This window comes from Protopterus annectens, chromosome 4.part0 (assembly GCF_019279795.1).
Source record: "Protopterus annectens isolate FY-2018-M chromosome 4.part0, PAN1.0, whole genome shotgun sequence".
Classification (NCBI taxonomy): domain Eukaryota; kingdom Metazoa; phylum Chordata; order Ceratodontiformes; family Protopteridae; genus Protopterus; species Protopterus annectens.
In genome coordinates, this window is record NC_056733.1 from 1309204048 (window position 1) to 1309218592 (window position 14545).

Sequence of the window (14545 nt, forward strand, 5' to 3'; positions counted from 1 at the left end):
CTTATAAAAGGACTTTGCATCTTTGGATAACAAAATATGTATACTCTGCAAACTTTGTAATATATTCACATCATCTATAAATGTAGGGCAGCAACAAGAAAGGCTGGATAAAATACATACTTGGTGAAATGAGTTAGCTTATCTTCTCATTTTCTACATAAGCACAGTACTTGCATGGAATTGCACTTGTTTGTGCATCATGCACTGCCGAGCAGCGGTGGGCACTATTGGCAGTTATAGATGCAAACACTTCTGCCTGCAAATTTTCCCTTAGTAGTCTTCTGGTGCTCCATCTGTGAGTTCTCATACCTGCCCCTCACTGACAGGTGATACATTGAGCTAACCTCCTGAGGTACCAACACAGATCCTACCCACTAGCCCTTTGCATTTTTTGTCCACTTCTCCTGCCCTCTACTTTACCTGGTCCTTCCAGTCCTCTCCCTGCTTTCTGACCACATCAACTTACCTAGCATTATGAATGAACAATTTCCACACTTTCTCCAGCCAGCCTGGTCAACAGTGGCATCCTGTGGCAATGTACACTGACAACCCACTTCTTCTGGTCCACACAAATTCATTATGTGAGAGCTGCATCTATATCAAGACCCTAGAATCCAGGCTGTCTTACTCACCAGTCAGTTCATCTGATACTAAGCAGGTTGACAGCATGCACACCTCATCTTCTGCACCTACCAAACCAACAACATATAAGCATACATATGCAGAGGTCCTTACAAGAACACAAGCACAATTCACATAATACATCCTCTGCAGAACATAGTACACATAATATAACACACACCAGTGTCTCACCAGCCAAGCCCCTAAGGTATAACACAAACACAAACAGCTTAATCATAGGTGACTCAGTTGTGAGACACACAGATGTTCCTCTCACCACAACGGGTAAGGAAAAAGTTATGGTCAGCTGTCTGTCAGGTGCCAGGATCTGCCACATCACACATGCACTCAAGACTCTCAACAACATTCATTGTTATGATTGGTGTGAACGACTTGAGATGTACCTCACTGGACTAAATGAAGAGAGACATGACTGAGCACTGTGATTATGTGTCTCAGGCAGGTATGTGTTTATCCTTAAGCAGCATTTTATCTTCACCTAGGATGATACCTCAATACAAACAAAAAATGATTGACTTCAACAATTGGCTTAGTTTCTGGCATCATTCAAAGGGGATCCAGCATCTGTCAGCCAGGGATGACATGGTCGACAAACCTTGATGCTTTGGCAGAGATGGTCTTCATCTGTCACCCCTGGGATTTTGGTTACTGGCTGAGACTCTTGTCACCCCCATAGTGCCTTTTTTAGGCAATGCCACAAGAATAAAATTCCAGATGTAAAAATACCCTCTAAAATTAACCTGAAAGTTATGCTGCTAAACCCTAGGAGTCTAAACCAGAAACTGCACTCACTGGAAGCAGTCCTCACCTTAGAAGATGCTGACATGTGTGCAGTCACAGAGACCTGGTGCAAGGCTGAGGAGAGCACCCCAGCTATACCAAGTTTCATTTCCTTCCACACGTTCAGACCACAAACTGAAGGTGTGCAAACTAAAGGAGGTGATGTATCAATATTCATTAAAGATAAATACACCTCTAGATTGGTTAAACAGCACAATTCCCTTGAATTACTTCAGGTGCAATTGAGTGTAGGTAAAACCCTGCTTCAGGTCATTACCAGCTATAGGACCCCCTCTACGAATCAGGACATCCACTCAGCCTACTTGGATCTGTTTGAGTCAATCAAGATACAACCAAACACCATGGTTTTGGGTGACTTTAATTATCCATCCATTGACTGGATAAATTATACGTGTTCTAACTCATTTTCTCAAAGGCTCTTGGACTTCATTAACACCAGTACCCTGAATCTGGTAGCTGAAACACATACAAGAGGGTCAAACATCCTGGATCTGGTGCTCAGCAACATGGGGGACTATTGCACTACCCCCAATGTGTGTGACCATCCCTGGTGATATCTGATCACAAATCAGTCTTGCCAGAGGTAACTATAAAACAAGATCCCCCTTAGCAACAACTAGAGTAAAACACTTCCCCAAGGCCAATTACAACCTCTTACATGACAGCATAAATAGCTTCAAAGCCCCTCCCCACACTGATGGAACAGACACCTACTCTGAGTTATACATCAATACTTTATACGAGCATCTGTACAATTGTATTGACTTTGCAGTACTTGATATAACCAAAGCAAGATGTTTAATGAAAAACAAACCTGCCTGGTGGACAGCTGCCATCAATAGGCTATACAATAGGAGAAAGAAATCGGTGTCTAAAAGTAAGAACAAATGGTCTCAAAACCGGAAACACTCCAACCTCAACTTAAACAAGCAAACAAGAGTCCTGGTGAAGCTAACTGCAAATCCAGATTAGCTTCCCTAACTAAGGTTAACCACAAGGTGCTCTTTAGTTACATCTGTAACCTCAAAGGTAAGGCCCAGATATGAGCTGAACTCATAGTTAATAGTACTACATATACAGAACCTGTGGATATAGCAAATCTGATGGCTGACATGTTCAGTGAAAACTTCACTCCCCTTTCCCTGCCACATATACCCCAAATCATCCCTAACACCTGTTCCCCACCTCACCTGGTATCTCTGAGGAGAAAGTCTTAATTACTGTCTCCAAGATAAAAAACATAGCTTCTATGGGTCCATACAACATCACAGGCTGTGTCCTACATGGGTTAAAACAGGAATTAGCATCACCACTGGACATGCTTTTCAATCACAGCCTAAGCACTTGCTTTGCCCTAGCAGAATGGAAAATAGCTACTGTCATCCCTTTGCACAAAGGGGGTGCATCCACAGACCCTGGGAACTATAGACCTATTAGCCTGACCAGCCTTATCTGAAAGGCCATGGAAGGAATCATCATGGACCTTATTAACAAATATATAGGAAATCTCCAAATGCTTGACATCACCCAGTTAGGCTTTGTCAAGGGGAGATCATGCTTGATAAACTTGCTGGACTTCTTTGAGACAGTCACCAAAGCCCTAGATGAGGGCATTTCTGTGCATACGGCCTACCTAGACTTAGCCAAGGCCTTTGACACAACCCCCCACTCAGGCATCATTGATAAACTCACCCACTGGATCATCATCATCATCATCAGCCCCCTTTTTCCCATTTTTCTACATGGGGTCAGGATATCGTTGTTAACTGTTGCCAACTCTCTTGATTCAGTGCCACATTCCTGCCTTCATTAACATTCATGCCTGACTTTCACAGATCTTCTTTCACATAATCCATCCACCTCTTTGCTGAAAGTCCTCGCTTCCTCTTACCTTCTTCCTGTCTGTCCCAAATCTTCCTCACCAGATTGTCTTCTGCTGTTCTACACATGTGCCCAAACCACAGTAATCTGGTCTCTTTGATTTTTCCTGCAGTTGGATCTACTAACCCAGCTGGATATCAACTCATATATCATCAGGTGGGTTGCAAACTAGCTCGCTGATAGAACTCATACAGTCAAAATAAGGGACTCCACCTCCTCCAGCAGACCCTTAACCAGTGGTGTTCCACAGGTATTGGTTCTAGGACCCCTACTGTTTGGAATATACTTCTCCAAAGTACAGGCTAAAACTAAAGGACTGTGGCTGACAAAGTTTGCTGATGACTGCAAACTGGGAGTGATTATTGAAATGCCTAGCGATGTCAACATCCTGTAAGAAGGTCTAACACAGGCTAATGACTGGTGCCAAAGTCATGGTCTTAAACTTAATGCAAAAAAAATGCATTATCATCCCCTTCGGCATGGGTGATGTTCCTGCAAACTATCACATCAATACCAATACCCTAAGCACACAGTCAGTGGTGAGAGATGTGGGCACACAGATCGAGAGCAACCTTAACTTTGATCATCATGTCTCACAATGGTAAGAAGGGCATTTTATATTGCTCATCTCATAAGTAAGGGCATTGCCTCCAGACAAAAAAAGAGGGTAAATGTCCCCTGTATGCTACCCTCAACAGGCCAATAAAAGAGTACAACACCTCTTTTGGTATGTACCTTTTTAGGCACCTGCAGCAACTGGAGAGACCACAAAGGTTCCTTACAAAGAAAATTCAGGTTCTTCAATATCTGTCTTATGCTGACAGACTGAAATCATTGTCACTTTGCTCTGTGTCATACACACTGTTCAAAGGTGACCTGTGCCTTTCATATATAGCAATCTCTGACACAGCTTTAATGAAAATGCTGCATATTCACAAGTCAAATGGCAGAAGGGTCACTCGCTCAAAGGACCTTAACCTGGTATGTGACTTCAACAGAACTTGCTGGAGAGACAGATTTGTCTCACAGAGGTTGTCCCACCTTTGGAACAAGCTTCCTATTCATGTTAAATAAAGACCCTCATTGGTCCTATATAAGCATAATTTGGATGATTGGATAGTTAGCTGGAAATTCACTCTGGGGTTGCACCTCTGTCCCTCTTGGACAGGGGCAATAGGTGCTGATTTGTGTGTCTGCTTGAAATAGACACCATTGGGACCATGGCTTGAACTTGGCTAGGCTTGTAAGGGCCCACGGGCCATTAGCCTAGTAACCTCCTATGATGATGTGAAGAAATGCAGCATATCAAAAGGATGATATTTTCGTTGCAAGAGAGATGCACACCTATGAAAAATAGATTGCTAGAACAGTAGTGTAAACTAAAAATATCTTTGATAAGAACTTTTGCAAATTGACCCACAAAGCTTACAAAATTGCCCGTATGATACTCAAAGTCATATCTAAGTCAAAACATGGTGTAATTCTTCCATGAATCTTATTAAGTTGCTGTTTCACTGAATATAAAACTGTCTTCTGCAGCTTCAAAAGTAAACCTGAAACACAACACAAAAGATCTTAAGATTCTGTAGCAAAGCAATCCTGTGGGTTAGAAAGCAAAATCTATGTAGGTAGGCCAAAGAAATGAGGTTGCAATCTTTTTCTATTTTTCTGTTTTAATGTCTATATCTGAAGAACATAAGGCACAGAATAAACAAGATGTCAGTCCATCTTTTATTAAACATCAGAATTAACATAAATAAAAAAGGGAGAGATATACTATACAATGATTGTCCAGACTTCAGAAAAAAATTCTATTGGTGTTAAAGAAAACAACTGATTAATCATTTTCAATATCAGATGCAACTTGTACCAATATTAAGAAATAAGTAGAAAAAATTGAGCTTCCTGAAAGCCAAAATGCCTTATGTTTGATGACATAACCTATGAAATAATAATCTCAGTATCAACTCAGTCAAAAGTTTGCTTTATATGCAGTAATATATTTAAATGCTCACAAATGTACACAAACAAGCTACATTTCTGATTCCACAATACTCCGGTTAGCTTTTTAAATAATAAACACAAATCTAATTTAAAAGACATCCACCACTCAGACTTATAAATCATATGAGGGCTACATGGATTTCCTTTCTTTAGCACAACAAAATATGGTGCCCCTAAGCATTTCATCCTGTAACACTTTTAAGACTGGCTTCTTTTATGTACTCCTCCCATGATGCATCATGCTATGCTTACATATTTATGAAATAATTTACTGCCCTATAAATAATTAGTATCTACTTTACAATAGACTGACAAAAATGTAATTGATCCACATGCTAATAGTATCTTTCACATAAGAAATACTGTTTATGCCAAAACAAAACTGATTCATTTTTAATTGGGTGAATGATAAAACTTCATATCAAAAAAGACATCACCTCATCTAAAGGTTAAATTTCTCACCCTTTTACGTCATAATCTTGAATACAGTTAATGTTCTACTTCACAAATCATCTTCCCTCTCTCTTTCATGAACAACAGCTGACAATAAGATATAAAATGAAAATTAATAACACTTTCAAATATATATATATATATATATATATATATATATATATATATATATATATCAACATTCTCCATCTTTGTGAAGCAGAGTTCCTCCCTAATCCAGTTCAAGTGTGATTTGGACAGTTGAAAGGGGAACAGGAAATTCATCCCTGGTTTGGCACCTATATCTCTTATGGACACAGGCAGCCTATAAATGGGTCATCTCACAGGTCCCTTTCTGTAAATGTTTTACCTCTCAAACCCCTGCTTACACTTATCAAGGGTACCAGAATTTGTCAAAGATTTGAGATGCATTGCTAGACTTAAAAAGGGCCTTTGGGCATTAGCCTAGTAAACACCTGTCAGCTTATTTAATGTCCTGCCATTATGTAAGTCCGAAGTTTAAGCTCATCTTGTAACTTTTCACTTTAGTTTGCCTTTAACCCTGTCAACACCAAGAATAACTTTTAGCCCCTCCTCAAAAAAAATAATAATCTTTCCCCATTTTTTTCTCCATCTGCCTTCCACTGTAGTCATATTATTTAGATTTCTCCGATATCTTAAAGACATGCTAAGAGTATGCAGATGGATAATTCTCTAAATTGTCCATACACATATGTGCAGGGTTACTAAGCTTCTTATAAATGACTGACATCCCATTCAGGATTATCTGCCTTAAGTGTTTAGACTGCTAGGATATGCTTGCTATCTCAATACAATTCTATCATTTCTATAATGAAATTAAGAAATTATTTGGTGCAATTACTCATGGCAGATTCCTCTTTTTAACTTTAAATATGGTTTGTTCTATTTAGTCTCAATCCTACCATAACTTTTGCTCCTCGATGCTGCTAACGTTCCTCACTCTCCTGTTCCTATTAGCATACGGTATTTCTTGCTATCTACCTTCAGGCACTCATCTCTCTCTGATATTTATCACTTGTGTTGGCTACTTTAGGATATTGCATTCCTTTTCAGTATCCCCCAGCATGAATGGACTTCCTTTTGCCCCATTTCATCAACCTGAACTACATCCCTGGAAACTGCCTGTATAATATCTACAAGTCTTGATACAGGAGTATGTACCTCTGTCGTTCTTCCCTGCACAAAATGCCTGCACCACTAGTACCTAGTTTGTGCTGTATCTTCTTTAATTTGTTTTTGATTGTTCCATTTTACCTTCCTCTGTCATCTGGCTAGTGATTTCTTCTGGCATAGATACATCCAATAAAATCATTCGTCCACCCTATTACAGAAGATGTGCAATACCTCAGCATAGATTTGGTTCCGGAGTTCTGCATCATTGCATTTTAAAGATTTCTCAGCCACTCATCCCTCATATGACTTGCCTGGCTATTTTAAAACAACTTTTACTTTATCTAGTGTACAAATACACTTTTTACTACCTAATTTGTAGCTGAACTTTAATTTTCTACCCTCATTTCCAAAACCCTTCCTCATTAGTTGGAGGTTGAAGTTGTTCTAAAACTTTCCAGTAATTTTCTACCCCAACAAAAATGTTGTCAAATACAAACAGCCTTAATTCACAAAACAAAAGTTATTAAATGAAGCCAATGCAGCTGTTACAGTTCATATTTCAGTCTTCCATTAGCTACTGTAACACCACATCCAAACTTTTCTAAAACCTATTTCATAAAGAAACAAATTCTAAAGGGCATGTCTAGTCACTCAGTCAGGCCAGTGTATCACTTTCTAACTCAATGCAAACTCAAGATTCCCCCTTGTCTGACATTGGTGGTTAAAGTTACAGGATATGGAATTAAATTTGTTACATTTCTGCCTTGCTTCAGTTGATTACTAGAATGATTCCTGCGGATTATTTAGAGGGGACTTCTGCCTGATCAGTAAGGCACGGACTGAGCCAGACTTTTTTGACATGACAGTCTATGACTGAAGCCAAGTGCTTGAAGGGTTAAAATCACAGACATCAGCAAAGCTATTGCTAAAAATAATACCAGAAAAATGTGAGAGCTACGTTGAGCAATGCCTTTTAGCCTGAGTGAGCAAACTTTACTTTAAAATAAAATGAAGGAAATCAGTCATTAACTGCTTTCAAAAATAATCTTGAAACATATATGGAAAGTAAAAAATATCAGCATGAAATTATAGGAATCCAGTTATTTGAAGGTCAATAGTCATAAACTTGACAGTTTGTCAAATGAACCTTTAAACCTATTGCCAAGATATGGGTTATCTGAATATTTCTGGAGTCTAATATAGGCTGTTATTCTTGGATATATCCTGCATCCTAACTATTTTTACCGATTAAGCTTTTCTAGTTCAAAACAAAAATGACAAAGAAGACATATTTTACAAACAGTACAGCACACACCTACATAGTTTAAGTACCATACTACATACAATTTGTTTACTTCAAGTACGTGGAAGAACAGTAAAACATTAACCTGGGCATTAAATGACTAAAGAGAAGACATATTTGACTGATAAGACAGGATGAACAAGTTCCAGTCCCTTCCACATGAGTTTTGATCAAGGTACAGTTTAGAACCTTTTAATTTATTTAACTATGTTTAGTAATGGTGCTTTATCTTACACATGACAATGGGCTGACAATGCTGAAGCAAGAGATTTATTATTACTGTGTGGTGGTGTTCTACATCTCAGTCATCCTTCCCTAGTTAAAAAGTAAGCAAACAAATAAACCAGCCAACTGCAAATAAAAAGACAGGAGTCCAGAAGATTGGCAGAAAACTGTAGAGAAGGAGTCAAACTTCTTCTTCCAACTTTTCCCGGTTAGGGGTCACCACAGCGGATCATCTGTCCGCTCATGACTGGCAGTGGAGTTTTACAGTGTCGAGTTGCCAGCCGAGCACCCAACCTTCCACAGATGGCACACACATGCACACACACCTAGGGCCAATTTAAAGTGTCCATTCCACCTACTGCATGTCTTTGGGATGTGGGAGGAAACTGGAGCACCCAAAAGAAACCCACGCAACCACAGGGAGGGCATGCAGACACTTCACAGAAGGCACCCCAGCCAAGAATTGAACTGGAGAACATCTTGCAGTGAGGCAGCAATGCTAACCGCTGAACCACCGGAGTCAAACTGATGCACATCATTTATAGTTTGATTTAAAGTTTCTGTACAAGTGTTGCTGTATCTTGGATTTACTTCTTAGAATGTTGCAAATCAAAAAAAAAAAAAACTCTGTATCTTTGTTTTAAGCAATATAAGATATATAAGATTAGAGGGTGTGCAATTTTTCTTGTCCAGATGTAGCCTTGATGGATTATTTTTAAACATTTGTGCACCAAAATCTGTAACATAAGCATATTTTTGTTTATTAAGCCTACAGATCTGTAAGCTATTTAACCAAAAAGATGTGTGTATATAACCATGCCAGTCCATTAACAGAGTGCAGTAACCGAGCCATATGTATGGGAGTTTTTATACATACATAATGGAGAGGTGTATTGCAGCTTTGAAGAAATAATGTTTATTTGTTTTGTACATTTTTACAAATTCCAAGTTCAGTAGCCTATGATTCTTGAACAAGTGAATAAAACTGTTATTCAACATAACACACACACACACACACACACACACACACACACACACACACACACGTGTGTGTGTGTGTGTGTGTGTGTGTGTGTGTGTATGTATACATAAAGGCTGTCTGTTTTCTTTCTTTTTAAGGAAACAGTGTTATGCAACATAACATAAATAAAAAAGGGCAGTGGGTTCTTTCTTGTTAAGTGAACTCCATTCAGGAATGTTACTAGAGTATGTCGCCATCCTTAATTTCATCATGTGGCTAGTTATAGTTTTGCTGAAAAAAAAACTAGGAAACCATTTAAGCATGACTCATCACACAGAGCTGCACTGAATTTATAGGAAATGCTCTCCCATTAGAAGAAGGCATGCTGAGTACATAAGGTGTAGCCGAGAGTCACATGTTTCATTTCCTTGTGTAATGTTTGTAAGACTGAGTCAATAGCAAAGTACACCCTAGAAAAATATTATTGACTGCAGATGTATCTGGATCTGTTCCCAGACAAAAATAGTTATCTTAGAGCTTCAGCCACTTGCATTAAGTGTGCACTTCTTGTAATACTATACATGCAGTACAAGCTAATAAATTACAAAACTCACTATTACATTATTCAATCATTTTTTTTCAAAGGACAAGCTCTGTTGTACCCCTACACATCTGCTGTGCCCATTGTTACTATGTGTCAGAACAGATAGATTGCTCTGAAGTGTTGCCAAACAGAACTTAGCATATAAACCTAACATTTGCTATTAAAACTCTTGCAGTTCTGGGTACCATGACTAGGGTCCCTGGAATTCTAATGGAACTCAATGTGCATTCATGTAAAATAAAAATCCTTCTTCTTCTTTCAGCTTTTCCTGGTTAGGGGTTGCCACAGCAGATCATCTGTCCGCTCATGATTGGCAATGGAGTTTTTTACGGTGTCGAGTTGCCAGCCTGGCACCCAACCTTCCACAGAAGGCACACACACACACACACACACACACACACACACACACTCACACCTAGGGCCAATTTAGAGTATCCAATCCACCTACTGCATGTCTTTGGGATGTTGGAGGAAACCGGAGCACGCAGAGGAAACCAACGCGATCACAGGGAAGACATACAGACTCCGCACAGAAGGCACCCCAGCCAAGAATCGAACCAGAGAACCTCTTGCTGTGAGGCAGCAACGCTAACCGCTGCACCACCGTGGCTGCCCGTAAAATAAAAATCCTACTAAGTAATTAATCAGGTCAGACTGCATAGCCTATTGACTACTCAAATGAACATAATCGGTAGATTCCTCACAGCAGAAATCTCCCTCAGCAAACCGTATACCTTCTTATAAGCAATCTTTGCCAATTATGTGAAATAATGTAGGTCAAATGTCAGTTTGTGCTCCAGGAGGTGAGCATGCCTCCACAGCACTGTGTCATTTTCCAGCCTAGTGTATAAAGCAAAGTACAGGGTTATACCATACATTTTACATATGATGAGTACTAAAGTGCAAAATTATGGTGTTGAACTTCTCAAGAGTCAATGTTACATAACTAACATTCTCAGTGGCTAACAATTCTAGGTCATCCACACTGCAGTTCAGAAGAAGCTGGACAAAAACAGAAGATAAAGGAATATATGAAAGATTAGATACATTCCTAAAACTGACCATCTTAAAATTGAGCATCTTAGCATCAGATAGAATAAGAGAGGGTCAGTTGAAGCTAAATGTATAGGGAATCTTGATAGAATGCTTGCAAAGGATTAGTGGCATTTCAGGAAGGTCATACCGAGAACAGTGTATTAAGCTACAATATCAGATCACACGTAAATCTGTGAAAGGTCTTGATTTGATGGTATTTTACTATTTGCTTTATTACTAGGAATTCAGAACATGCAAGCTTTTGAAATTGAATGTCTGCATGGGATAGTAAGAATTTTCCCCTCCTTGGGTATCAGTTGCAGAGATATGGTAATAAGTTTTCTGTGCTACTTCTTAATAGGAAAAAAGTATTAAAACATCCTGAGCAATACAAACTTCCTTCTGAATAATATAGCATCTATCTGTGAACATGCTAGAATTAATTATTCACCCAAAATTAAAATTTAGATGAGCTGCAAGCATCATTTACCATTGACCGATACTTCTCTCCCATTATATTCAGTCTCAAAATCTCTCCAATTTCAACCCACAAACATTCAAAGGCTGTCAAAAAGTAACAGATTTGTCACCCTTAAAAGCTTTGCCTCTTGATAATGCTGTTGAATATTTCAACAGCACTTTCCTAAATGTTCTTAACAACCTCAGTCCACTAAAAACCAAAAGAGTTAAAGCTCATGCCTCCCTCTGGTTATCTAAAGAAACTAAAAATATCATGCACCTAAGAGATAAGAAATGGAAACTGTACCAGAGAAATAAATCACCCACTGTCCTCTTCTTAACACTGTAAACAAATTAATAATTAAGGACCGGAAATCATACTACAGCAAACTACAATCAGGACACTTATCCAACCCTAGAAAATTCTGGAGCTACATATCCTCCCTCCTCCACCCTGGCAACAAAGATAACCCAAGCCCAAACCTATATTACACAGACCTAGAAATTGCCTCACTTTTCAACAACTTCTTCATCGACTCCATCACTAAACTTGCTACCACCTTCTCTCACTCCTCTTCATCCCTCTCCCCACTAACCAGTCCTCCTCCATCTCCTTCCAATCTGACTTCCCCTCAACCCAAATTTTAACTTCTCTCCAGTCTCTACAAACAAAATAAAAAAACTCCTCCTCCAACTGAAACCACGCTCCCCTGCCCCTGATAACTTACGTGCATCTTTCCTCAAACTATCTGCAGATAGCACTGCATACCCCATTTTTATCTTAATAAACAGACACATCCAATAATCACTCATCCCCTCCCTCTGGAAAAATGCTTACATCATCCCACTCCATAAAGGAGGCAAAAACACAGACACATCTAACTTTCGGCCCATAGTCATCCTTTTCCCACTATCAAAAGTCATGGAGAAATGTATTCAATCCCAAATGATATCCTATGTAACCCAAACAACCTGCTAACTGGAAGACAACATGGCTTCTGTCCCGGGCATAGTACCATCACTGTCCTTCTCTCCTTTCTAGACACCATCAACCTTGCACGCAACTCCAGTAAAATTGTCTCCACTCTGTTCCTTGACCTCTCCAAAGCCTTTGATACTGTTTCCCACCCCTTACTCTTTTCCCAACTCTTATCTTTTAACCTCTCCCCTCTAACTATGGCCTGGTTTGCTAGCTACCTCTCTGAAAGACAGCAAGCCGTAAAATGGAACAACTCATTTGCCTCATTTCTACACATCTCAGCTGGTGTTCCCCAGAGTTCTGTCCTTGGCTCCCTTTTCTTTAATATTTCCATAAATAACTTCCACCACTCTCTCTCTCTCTCTCTGATGTCACACAGTTTTCTAATATGCTCACGACTCAACTATTATCTGCTCAGCAGACACCCCCTCCGACCTTCTTCACAAAACTCAAATTAGCCTTCTCCACTACCGAATCTTGGATGCATAGAAATCACATCACCTTAAATGCCAATAAAACAAAGTTAATGCTCTTTTCCCCATCCAAAAATACCAACATAGACAAAAACTCCTTTACAGTAACTGCTCAGAATAATACCCCCATTGAAATAGTGTCACAAACCAAACTGTTAGGTGTCATAATAGATGAAAATTTAAAATATGAGATACACATTCAAACCAACATAAAAAAAAAAAAAACACCAGAAACTAGTTCTCCTGAACAGACACAATTGGTCCCTCTCTTCCTCTACCAGGTGAACCCTCACCTCTACTTACCTTCTACCCTCTTTCATGTATGGTGCTCCCTTATTCGCTAATCTTCAGCTTGGCTTAGAGGCCAAGCTGGAAACCTGCTATAATAAGATCTCCAAGTTCGCCACAAACTCCAGAAACACATCTCACCACTGCCTTTCTCTGCACTCTCTGCAATGGCTTGAACTCCCTAACTACTTCAAACGTCTTAAACTTACTACTGCCTATAAACTTATATTTCAACCTTCTAGCTGTCCCTCTCTCTCCACCCCCCCCAATCCCATACATTCCCAACTGCCCACTTAGATCTGAAAACCACAATCTTCAAATAATATATAAACATCTTCCACCCCCAGGACACCTACTATTATCTTCCTCTGTAGGTAAACTCTGGAATTTTCTTCCTGCCTCCCTTCATAATATCCAAAGCCACTCTAATTTCAAATCCGTTCTGTAATCTCCCTATTCTTCCCTGTCACTACAGCTTATACTTCCTTCCACAGTGCTTATCTACTTATTGCATATACTTCCTCAGTCTGACACTTACTAACTCCCTCCTGAACCCACTCCACTAAAAACATCCATCCTTTTCTACCTCACTTCTCTTCCTCTACTCAGATCTCGCTGGATCATAACAAAAAAAAGTTTTATTCATTGTAATGATGCCTAAAAATATATAACAAGTTTCCTTTGTATTACATTGCCTTAATTAACTATGCTTTTCAATGCTGCATGCTACTACTTGCTTTGAACTTTGTATATCTATTTATATTTGTATTTGTATTTGTATTTAAAACTGCTGTATAACTGCCGATATCTATGGAGCTTTTCTCCCCAGGCCTCCACTGAAAACGGGCTCTTCCAGGCCCAGTGGACTACCCCAGTCATCAAACTGAAATAAATAAATAAATAAATATGAAACTATCAGTTTTGAAACTTGCAGAAACAATAAATGCACTGGACTCTAAACAGTAAAAGAACTTGCAATCCAGTATCTATATCCAGAAAAGCTGCCATAAGTTGCAGTCGTTGAAGATGTGAAGGCCTTCAGAAAATTATTTTCTATAAGAAAGGTGGTCATTGATATGCTCTTGTTAAAACTGAAATCCAAATGGAGGTCAGTAATACGGGCTCAGCAAAAAGAGATCTCTATAAATATGCACAACACAACAATGAATCTTCTAGCATAGATAGCTACAATGTGAATGAATGGAACTAAAACTATGCCCTGTATTAAACAGATAAAAGTGTGATAATGGTGTAGATATATATTCCATGTCTGTCCCTTTCAATGTTCCTTTCCTTCTTTTCT